Source organism: Hetaerina americana, unplaced genomic scaffold (assembly GCF_022747635.1).
Source record: "Hetaerina americana unplaced genomic scaffold, ioHetAmer1.1.p SCAF_2, whole genome shotgun sequence".
NCBI lineage: Eukaryota > Metazoa > Arthropoda > Insecta > Odonata > Calopterygidae > Hetaerina > Hetaerina americana.
This window is the reverse complement of record NW_027286763.1, coordinates 88,820,293-88,831,595: the sequence shown is the minus strand read 5'-3', so window position 1 is coordinate 88,831,595 and position 11,303 is coordinate 88,820,293. Positions and strand designations below refer to the sequence as shown.

The 11,303-nt window shown below is 38.0% G+C and overlaps 1 long non-coding RNA gene across 1 annotated transcript; it reads left to right on the top strand.

Annotated features, from left to right (window-relative positions):
* The first annotated feature begins 366 nt into the window (after window positions 1-366).
* On the top strand, window positions 367-3,887 carry LOC139688287 (uncharacterized). The gene is made up of 3 exons (XR_011700735.1): window positions 367-496; window positions 2,469-2,517; window positions 3,702-3,887. It is a non-coding gene; the product is annotated as an uncharacterized lncRNA (long non-coding RNA).
* The last annotated feature ends 7,416 nt before the right edge of the window (window positions 3,888-11,303 follow it).

Genomic DNA, 11,303 nt, shown 5'->3' with positions numbered 1-11,303 from the left:
TTTTCCGGGTAGCAAGGCATTAGCTTACTTAGCATTACTTACTACACATTAGCATTCACTTACATTTGAATTACGGCATGTATTTGTATATGTAGTCATTGACGGCTTCACTAAATGGTCACAGGAGGAAGGGAGCGGTTACCTGCAAGCCCTGCGAAGATACGCGAAATACGCAATTTCTAAATTAAAATGGGCGAAGAATTCCCTCCGCCTCCTTTTCCATTGTCCCAATTCGATTTCATTCCCTCTTGTGCGATGTCTCCCACTCAATAAGCCCCCTAAACCTCCCCCACCTTCCTCCGGAAGTCCCCTCCTTACTAGCCGACGGGCATTTAGTCTCGCCAGTTTGCTTTGAGAGTCGGGATGAGCCAGCCGGGCGAAGCGGATGGATTCGTCGCTATCCCGGAGTTCGTAGAACGCGGGAGGGCATATCGTCGAGGTACCCTGGAGAAGACTAAGCGTCGAAGTCACGAGCAGATCATTGGTGGTATCATTGGTGAGTGGCGATGTCATATAACCCCTAGTGCAAACCTACAGTGTTAGGCTTCTTGATAAACATATTCAGTGTGTCACGTTTCTAATTGTTAGGTTTCGATAATCTAGGTCATAGGGCCAATTTCCAAAATTGACGGTTGCATGTTGGTCCGTATGTAGTCAGCCTACAAATATTCTTTTAAAATTTGCATTCTCTTGCTGGAATACACCGAGCAAAGGGTTGAAGTATGCGGAAATCCGGTCTTCAGCTTGTCTCAATTGCCGTTGGTTTTTGTCCTGGGAATGACGGACCTGCAATTGTCATCACTGGGGTTCGGGATGGTGGGTAATGTACTGGCTTCCTACACAGAGGGTCTTAGTGTCAATCCTAGAGGCGGTAGGTATTTTTCAGTGGTGTCTCTATCCTTACGATGAATGTGCATTGTGGAGAGCACTTTGAATAAGTACACCTTCCGTCGTTTGGGACGTTAAACCGCGGACCCATGAGTGCTAACTGCTGGCGTCAGGTTTCTCTCCACCCACCCTCCTTTCTCATCTACCCCTAATGGCGCTAATGACCTCGGCTTTCTCCCACCTTCCCTAAAATTACAAATATTGTTGAACCTCGGCAATACTGAGGTTGCAATCACGGCCGCGGTAGCTTTTGATTCTTGTGTGCGCACACATTTAATTTTGATTTGCGTCTTCCAGTCCTCCGTCATTGTAGACGATCCGCAATTTATAATCAGATTACCTTCTGGTCTATGGACCACTAGCTTGGCATGTGATTCGGAATGGGGAGGGGCTGCAGATTCGACCGCGTGTTAAGTGGAAAAAATTCAACCCGAATTTTGTAGTTCATTCCTTCGCCCGCGACGTTGGCACCCCAAATGGTTTCGCGCTCGCCATCCAAACTCAGAGGCTGTGGGCTCAAATGCGTCTGGTTTGCGAGCGACTGGAATGTATTTCCCAGGAACCCTTGTGAGGTACACAAAACAGCCGTTCCGGTGCGTTGGAGCTTGGTGAAATTAGCCATAAATTCCTTGGTTTTGTCAATCTTAAAAAAAGTACTATTTTGACATTGCTCTCTCTGCAGATATGCTTCAGATGAGGGCACTCCTGCGATGAAACATGTCAAGCTTCCCTCTTCAATTCATCTTAGGTCTACTGCAGAAAAATCGCCTGAAAACTGCTGCCACCCACCTGCTGCCCAGAGGAGAAAATATGGGTGAAATCTTATAACTTAAGGCTGTACTGAGTAAATTTGCCAAAGAATTTCACTCTTCCCAAGAAATATAAGTAAGATTATGAGCTATTTATATTTTTCTTAGTAAGTAGGAATGGTGTGAATATTGATCCCGTAATAGATCCGAGAATAAAAGATTATCATGTCTTTTCCACAAAACTTTACATTTGCGACAACTAGTTTCAATGCAATGTCATAGTCCTTGGGTACTTTAAGATGATGCCCGTGTGTTGAAATTAGATGTAGCAATTAAAAGTTTTGTGGGAAGTACATCACATCCTTTTCTCATTTAAAAAGAGATTTCCATGCAATCAAGCCTGATATTGAGTATTAAGGGGGAGAAGATTAGTCAAGACAGGTGGCTGTAGAAATATACTGGAGATGTTGGGTGGAATGAAGGTAGGTGAAATGAATGTGGAATGGAAAGATTTATTGTAGTGTGGTGTCAGGTACTCTGTTTCGGAAAGGTTGAGAAGTAAAGTGGTTGTATTTTAGTATCTTCCCAAATACTAACTTGAATCGCTTGAATGAGTTTCACTAACTCCCGCTGTCGCTTTACTTATATCTTAGGAATCAATGTGAAGAGGTTTCAAAAGATGACTCGGATTGGACAGATCGCAATGAACTCTCGTAGCCCGTGTGAAACTGGAGAATACAATGAATGGGAACATTCAAATGATATATATGTCCTATTATATTGTTTTCCTCAATTTATGAATACCATATAATATTCCTATTTTTATTTCAGATTTCTCCAAATATATCGACCAGGATTCCTTTCCAAGGGTCACTCAACAGTATGTAAATTTTGGTTTTCTGTACTACTAATTTGCATCCTATTGGGAATATTCATGTAATAAGTGTAGCTAATGTTTGGAGCAGTTACTTGGCAAGGAAATATCCAGGCAAATAAGTTGCTCATTCTTATCTCCTTTCATGTACTTAAGTTAAAATTCGTTCTAAGTGATGATAATTCCTCATAGTAGAGTTCCAGTACTCATTTCCTTGTTTATCCTCCCTTTTTTCTCACCTCTCCTGCCTTTGACTGACCGGACACACACTCCTCTACTTTCATTTTGTCCTTATTCTTCCATGCCAATCTTCTTCATTCCTTGGTTCATATCTGGTCACCTTTTTGGGAAATATTCCTCACGTGGGCAGGTGAGGAGTGTGGAAACGGAGGCTAAAGCAGTGATAGGAGTTCCTTCAGAAAAAAATCATGATTCCCCCAATAAGTCTGCAACAACATATTGTGAAATTAATTATTAGCTGAGGTGATTTTCAATAAAAAAAAGATTCCATGCAGTCAAATATATGCTGTTCCATATTCCATTGTACCTCATCTCTCTTTTCATAAAAGAAAAGATTCCATTTTTTTAAACGTAATTTTATAGTTTTTTCATTCATATGATAATATTTAAACACATTTTGAAATATTTGATTTATGAATGCTTTTCAAAAAATTCATTTGATCAACATGTCCAAAATTTTTATGCATTTCAGACCCAAATTTCTTACATGGTATTTATGAGTGATGCCATTGATTGAGATGAGCCATTCTTAACCATTGTTTATCACAAAGGTGTTCATTTAAAGTTACTCTACCCTTTGGTTTTAGACAAATGAATAAAATGTTGAAATCCAGTGAAGTAGCAGCATTAGTTAATCGAATAATTTCCAATAAATTGTCATTGATGAATTAAATCTCTCACTCAAATACCATTTGAATGGAATTCATTTCCATTTTAATTAAAGCTTAATGTCTCTGATATTTCGTTGTGGTTATGTGTAAAGATTTTAAGGTAAAGTTTCCATTTTTTCAATTTTTAAAGGGAAACCAATTTTTCCATCGTAAAATAGTAAATATTTCTGTAGCCTTTTCAAACACAAGTACTTATATTTTCGCTTAAAACATCCTAAAAGTAGTTTAGAAAAACCACATTAACTTACTCCTAATCATTTTTAAATTGTTTTCCCTCAGGTGGATGCTTATGCTAGGTGAGAAGAGGAGCATCCATGGGAATCAAGGTTGATCAGCAAGCTTTCTCATCAAAGAAATTAAGGAACTGAGTTGTATATTTCCTTCCCGGTGCCAAGTTGGACAGTGCCGTCAGCATCTAAAGATGTGCACTTTGTGGGTGTCGGCCTTAAATAAGCCCTCTGAATAGACTGCAACTCCTCCATTGCTAACTTTGTGCGATGAGGGTATTTCAGTAAAATGTTTTGCTTGAAAAAGGATATTTGGAATACTGATGTAATTTCTAAAATAAATTTATTCCAGCAAATGTATTTATGAATAATAAAGATGAAAGAAACAATAATGAATGTTGTCTATTTCTTATATCTTTCGCTCTGTGTATCTTTTGAATGCTGTTTTAATTTAATATGCTGCTTAAGAATTAAAAAGAGAAATACAGGAATTGATCTAAAATATAAAGATCTTTTTTCTGAGGTTAACACTTCAAAAAATTGTTGAATTGAATTGTTACCTAAAGTACAGATAGTTCCAAAAAATAACGGCAGTCTGAATATATTTACACCTTCAGCCATACTCGCAATGCGGGTTATTGCATTTGTTATGGATAAAACAATTAACAGTAAACTTGAATGGAATGTTGGTTTTTCCTGCAAATATCCATTCAAAACAAATTATTGACTTGATTGTTTACAACAAAACCGTGAAAAAGGCATTATTTCAATTAATTATCAGCATGAAATAAATTAGTAGCTTTAATAGGAGTTCAAAAAATATGAATTATGGGTAGAATATGCAAAATATGTAAAGATACCTTAATCTGTACGTTGGTAGCCTAAAATGTTGTTAAATTGCTCAAAGTAATTTTATTCTATCCGGAGCAGCAACATTGTGTGCACTCTAAACAATTGTTCTTTGGTTTTTAAGGTGTAATTGGTAATTACAATAGACAAATGAGCTACATTTGCTCGAACCGGGTCAAAAATTACGTCAAGCATCGAACTGAACGAAGTCCAATAATTAGAGTTAATTGGTCTATCACATGCGAAAAAGTATGGTATCGAATGTTTTCCAAGAACCGGCTCACGCTTCAAAAAAGAGTAGCTCCATCGGTGGCCAACCGCTCACGAGCCTTCTCAGAGTATCGTGATGCCCAAGGTGAGGTGCGAAGCCTCCCCGAGAAAATATATGTCCCGAGTCCACCCACGAAAAATATTCCAAGTCCGAAGCCCATCGCCAGACGAGAGAGGCGTCGAGGCAGGCAGATGCCTCGGATTCGTGAGGTGAGAGAGCCTTGCTGAATTCGAGTTGATTTTGAGAAAAAAACGGCTAAGTCCGTAGTTTTGCAGCAGAAATCATAGGTCAGATCCATCTTTTCACAAGTAACCCGGTAGCCTGGGGGTTAAGAGGCGGATAGCGGGAGGGAGACTATAGAGCATGTTGCCTCATCTTACTTTTGCAGCCGAAATTTTTTTTTTGTGCAAAATATTTTGGATTCGCTAATATGCCCTAAATGTTCACCAGAGATTTTGGCAGTAGGTTCAGGATGCCGCGGGAGATCGGGATAACAATTAAATATTGAATATTTTTGTGAGAAGGGCTGCCATTTTTCCGGCGCCCCGCCGCCCGGCTGGAAAAAATTGCACCCCTTCTCATAATAATATTCAATATTTAATTGTTTTCCTGATCTCCCGCGGCATCCTGAACCCACCGTCCAAATCTCTGGTGGCAATTTACTGAAAATTAATGGACAAAAAATTAATTAACGGATTGGTTGAAAATCCAGCCAACAGATGGCGTATGCCTTCGCTAATTGAAACCTTCTCAAATACCAGCACATCCTAATACATCCTTTACCCACCAGAGACATCAACGTGTGATTTCGAAGTTCAATTTTTACATGGCCAATCAAAATGCATTGTGTATTTCGTATTTGGTGTAATGGGATTCGGTTGCACTTGGGGCATGGTTAATATAAAATATGACGCACCCTTTCGATTATTTCCAGAATGTGCTGGAACAATGCACTTAAATATTAGAGGGGAAATATTTTAACATTTGCGAGTTTAATATTAGATAAAGACCTAATTAAAAATGAGGCGGCAGCCCTTATTGGTTGCAATATTTCCTAGTTCATATTCTGGATTTAATGTAAATTATTTTCGATGAAATCGGTCTGTTGTGAAGCATAGAAGAATTGTTAGACTCCAAAACTATTATTATTAATCAATAGCATTTTCCTCAATAACTTGATCTCAAGACTGTTTCAATGGTGCAGTTGATCTATGCAATTCTATCCACTGTACTGCTTGCAACGTTCACATGCTCTTTATTACTGCAGTCATTTTAGTTAACATTTTAGATATATATAAGAATCATTAATACAAGAATATTTTCAAAACTTTATTAATTTCAAAATGATAGGATACAAAAGTGTCAACTAAATTTGTGATTTCTTCTTAAACAATGCAGCAAACAAAACTGTTTCTGAAGACTCCTTGGGTTTGACAAAACCCATGTCCCGGATACTTCAGGGATATTATTACCGCATCTCCAATTAAGTTTCTGTGGCTTTCGCCAAAATTCAAATTAAGTACATTTAAAAATTGTATGCACCATGGCATATAAAAACTTTTGTAAGATTTCAATTGTAACAGAAAATTAACTTTCCAAACTACTATCCATATGTCACTTAGTCATATTACTAAATTATTTAGGTTTACCTATCAATAGGATTCATAAAAGACCTAATAAAAATTTATTTGTTTAGTTACAGTCATAATCAATTTAGGTTGTAATCAATTTCCCAACTGCTTATTATTAGCCCCATAACTAAGAAGTCCTATGAATCATGGGAGAGGAGTGGGGATTGCTGGGAATAATCTGGCAGGAAATGTGGATACAGACCTTTTTGATTAGCAATGAATGGAATAAGGAAGTATGGTTAAATTTAAGAGGGGTCTATTGTAGTGTTGGATGTTGGATTGTGTATTTAAGTGAGGCAAGGAAGTTGTTGCTGTACTCTGGTAGCTGGCTAGTGGAGTGCATTTACCTGCCTTTGCCAGTAGATTAATATAATAATTATACCCATGTTAAGGAACAGGAAAACCTAGGTTTAATTCATAAATTCTGGCATTAAAACAAGGATTATTAAGTGGGTAACTGTTGATGAAAATAGTAATGAACACATATTGGACCAGATTTACCTGTCGATTAGAGAACTGGGTACTATCTTATACCAATGGAAGGATCTTATTTTTCTGGGAATTTTTTTGGGATCTTGTTTGCCAAAACAAAAGATGAGACAGTACAACTGTATAATGCAACATTACTTCAGAATGTAATCAATGCTCTTCATATTACATTGCACCACTCCATTCGGATTCAATCATCCAGTTTTTAAGATTGAGAATTCAGACCTTGAGATAATAAATTGGTAAAAATGAGAGAAAAGCCTTTTGAGGGATTGGCGAACATTAACCTTTGTACCTGTCAACTATTAACTGGAATAAATATTTGAAATAAAGACCATATGAAAGTAAGCCATCTACGTATGAATGAGTGACTAAGGCTTTTTGGGTTTCATGGGTCTTAAAAGGAACATTTCAAAGAGCCACTTAATAACAGATTCTACACCATGGTCACATTGTTGCAATAAATGGTTTTTTTACTGCTTTTCCAGCTTCAATAGTTTAACACATTAAATCACAATCCAATTTAATCTGCTGAAATTCAGATATTCAACCACAGGCATCTACTTGCCTTTCTGTTCATTTGGTCTATCGGTTGCAGCTGGTTTCTGGCAGTTAAATTAATGACTGCCGGTTAAATATTTTTTAAAACATTTCATTACTCCGCAAATAGATAGGAAAAATCTTTATTTGCATGCTTCATGTTGAAGATTGGATTACATCAACAAGGGATATTCCAATTAATTATAAAAACCAGGATAATCAAGCTGAATCATGAAAAACCACGAAATAATTGGGTGCTAGGCACCACTGTAATGTAACTCAAAAAATCACTAATCTACCAAAAGGTTTTTTTGGTTAGTGATGGTCGAGTTCGCTCAATACCAAGCCCAATCGGGTGTTAAATTTACACATCAGGGTAGGGGGGTCAGTGCCTTTCCCTGTGCCAGTCATGGTTTCCCAGGAAGATCTGGTGCGGTGCAAGGATCTGGAACAGCTTGGGTGGAGCTGAGGGTGCCTTGAAGGCATGACTTCGAATCAAACCTGGGCCCTCCAGTCAGCAGTCCAGCATTACTTCTGGACTACCAGGTCTCCTAATGATATGCTCATTTAATTTCTTCCTTTACCAACTAAGCAGGGCAAATTTTTGACATTTATTACGAATGTTGGAAGTAATTAGTTTATAAGCTGACACTAACTCAGTTTCCGTGAACAATGCCTTTTAATATGATTGAGAACAAAATTTAGAATAACAAATGTGCATATTTGAAACCCTATTTCATTCCAAATTCTTCATAGACTGTTTTGGACTGATTGATTACATGTGCAATTTGCCAGTTAACCAGATTTCCTTTGGAAACTAGATCTGGCTCAGGGAGAATGGAACTAGCCCGATCTTATTATCCTGTTGTGTGAATTTCATGCATGGTACAAATAAAATTTATTAATTTAAGTAGATCTCTCTTATCAAACTAGCCTTCAAGCAGAATTGCATTGTTTTGATTTCAGATCAATGAGGCAGTTTCTCACACAAAGTATAAATTATGGAGTTTGACTGAAAAGAAAGTTTTCAACCCCTACAGGTTCACCCATCTTCATTTCAATTCATTATTTTCAAAATGCATTTGAGAATCTCTCCTAGTTTGTACTTGAGACCAATTGGGCTGGGCAATGCACTAAGATTAATAGGAGGAATTAAGCATTGACACAGTTACCACATTTGCCATTCATTAGGTAAGACGAATCTACTATTTCAATGACATATCCTTTGGAAGGTATCTTATATGTATGTATACGTACCTAAGGTTCACATGAAATATTGGGATTATATTCCTTGCAGTAATCCAATTTATGCACACCAATCTGCTGAATCGCCAATGTTCTCACGATGAATTATGGTGATCAAGGGCTTAGAGAAGACAGGAAATGCAATTAAAGGGAGAAATGGAATGAATGAAGAAAAATAACCATTGATAAAGATGGTACCCTGCCAACTGCATCCCATTGGTCCTTCAAAGTCCCGTGACAAGTCTTCTACCTTCCCTTCTGCCTTCTCCATTCAGCCTTATACCGAAATAACTTGGATCATGCCCCTCAGTCCCTAATGGTGGAATGGTACAAACCATGGCAAAAGCCATAATTTGTACCACTCAGTACATACATTTGGGCTGACAGTTCTGCTGAAAAAGAAAAGAAAAAGCTACATAACTTGCACAGATAGGCACATTGGATGTGATACATCTCAGGCCTAATAGGAATTTCTGAAATATTTCATTTGAAGCCTCATTGATCATTTGAATAAAATGAAAATCAGGGATCACAAATGAACATGACCACATCCAATATTGGAGTACCATTGTCAGCATTTTAAAAGGGAAAGGCGCCAAGGGGTCACACAATTTAATGCTCCATTTGATAGATTGACTACTCCATTATAGCATTTTAGTATTGGGCACCCAAGAAGGGATCAGGATAACTCAGAAAAGTCATGCCAATACTGTGATTCAAACCCAAGCCTTCAGCATGGGAAGCCATTACACTAGCTGCCACACCAACCTGATCTTCGTTGAAGTTATGTTATTTGGCTTGTAACTAAGAATGAAAAACCATTCTCAAAAATTTGATATTATGTAATTGTTATAAGTTAAATTTTTTACCAGGTCATAATTACGTGGCATCAGTTTTAAATAACATTTGTAATTCAACTATGAGAAACTATCTTCATTTAGAATGAACTTAAATACATGAAAAGAGAGAATGAGCAACTTATCTGCCTGGATATTTCCTTGCCAAGTAACTGCTACAAACATTTGATGTACATTTTACATTAATATTCCTAATAGAATGATGAAACGTGGTAGTCTAGAAAACCAAAATTTAACATACTGTGAAGTTGTCCTAGGGACTGATATCCTGGTCAATATATTTGGACAAATCTGAAATGAAAATAGGAATATTATGTGGCATTCATAAATTGAGGAAAACAACGTAATAGGACAGAGATATCATTTGAATGTTCCCATTCACTGGATTTTAGAGTTTCACGTGGGATAAGAGTTCATCACCAGCTGTATAATCATCATATTTTAAAAAATCCATTCAAATCGATTACTAAAATATAAATCAACCAGTTGGTTGAACTCATTCAAGCCCTGCTGGAATATGCAGAGCAGCGTCCAGTAATTCCATCGACCCACCAGAGTGGCTCAGTTTTCCCTCACTCAGACATTCACTCGTCGTCCTCCCTCTGCAGTCACGAACACAATGCTTCCTCAGAGCTCCACTCACGCCCTGCTCGAGAGAAGGAAGACTGCTAAGAACAGAAGAAAGCAATGTGGGCTAAAAGGCAAGATGGAGGAATGTAGGGAATGAAGAGCTGGAAGATACTGGCACGGAAGTGGCGGAAAGCAAGCAAGTCTAATGGGAGACTATAATGCTCCCCTGGGACAGGTATGAGATGTGAGGGAGGAGAGTTAGGATGGGAGATGGGGAGACAAGAATGAAAGAATGGAAAAACTCATCCACTCTAGAAAACCTGGTTGATGATTGCATTGGAATGGTGGAATAAGTGAAGGAGGAGGGGGGGCTAAGTTTGTTGGGGTGGAGGTTCTTTCATGATGTTACCTATTCGATGGCTTTGCATCGTGAGAGGGGAAATAAGTGATGGGCAGAAAAGATTTCTGTGAGCACGGATGCATTCAACCATGGCAAACTCTGCAACGATGTAGTTCAAGTTGAATCCCAATTTAGTGGGCTGCCTTTCCAAACCAAGTGAGTAAGGGTTGCTGTACTTAAATTTGAGACAAGGATTTTGGGGGAGTGGTATGGGCCATTTCATTAAGTCTCCATATTTTGGACAAGGGTGGGGTGGCCCTTGACTTGAGTATTTCCTACTAAACAAGGCCTACAGTATTTTTCAAAGGTTTCTTGTCCACTTTATATAGGGAAGGTATTCAAATACTGCGATCTGATTGGATAGTCCTTTTCTATGTACTGTTTAATGGATATTCATTGTCCACGTTGACATTTCTTAGTCTTGGACCAGAAAGCTAAGAAAAATACCTTCGAAGCAGGCAGGATAGCCAGTGAAACTGCCATCACGAAAAGACACCCAACGCGGATGGAGAACCCGGAAATGCAAACACGAGCATTGCAATTATTTGTTATTTAAAAATTTATTCAATGAAAAATAGCAGTTAATTAGAATGAATTTCTTGAGTTTCAATATGAAACCAACAATTGTTAATGAGTTTGGTATTGTGTTACAAATTATTACACCTGTTACCATTGTGGTTTATATGAAATTGCTGACTAATGAGGTTGCTATGATGTTGGAAACCACAAAGTGGCACAAGAAAAGGAACTGGTCCCCATTATTACCCTGCTGATTAGTGAATGTCTCATAAAATTCAGCTTA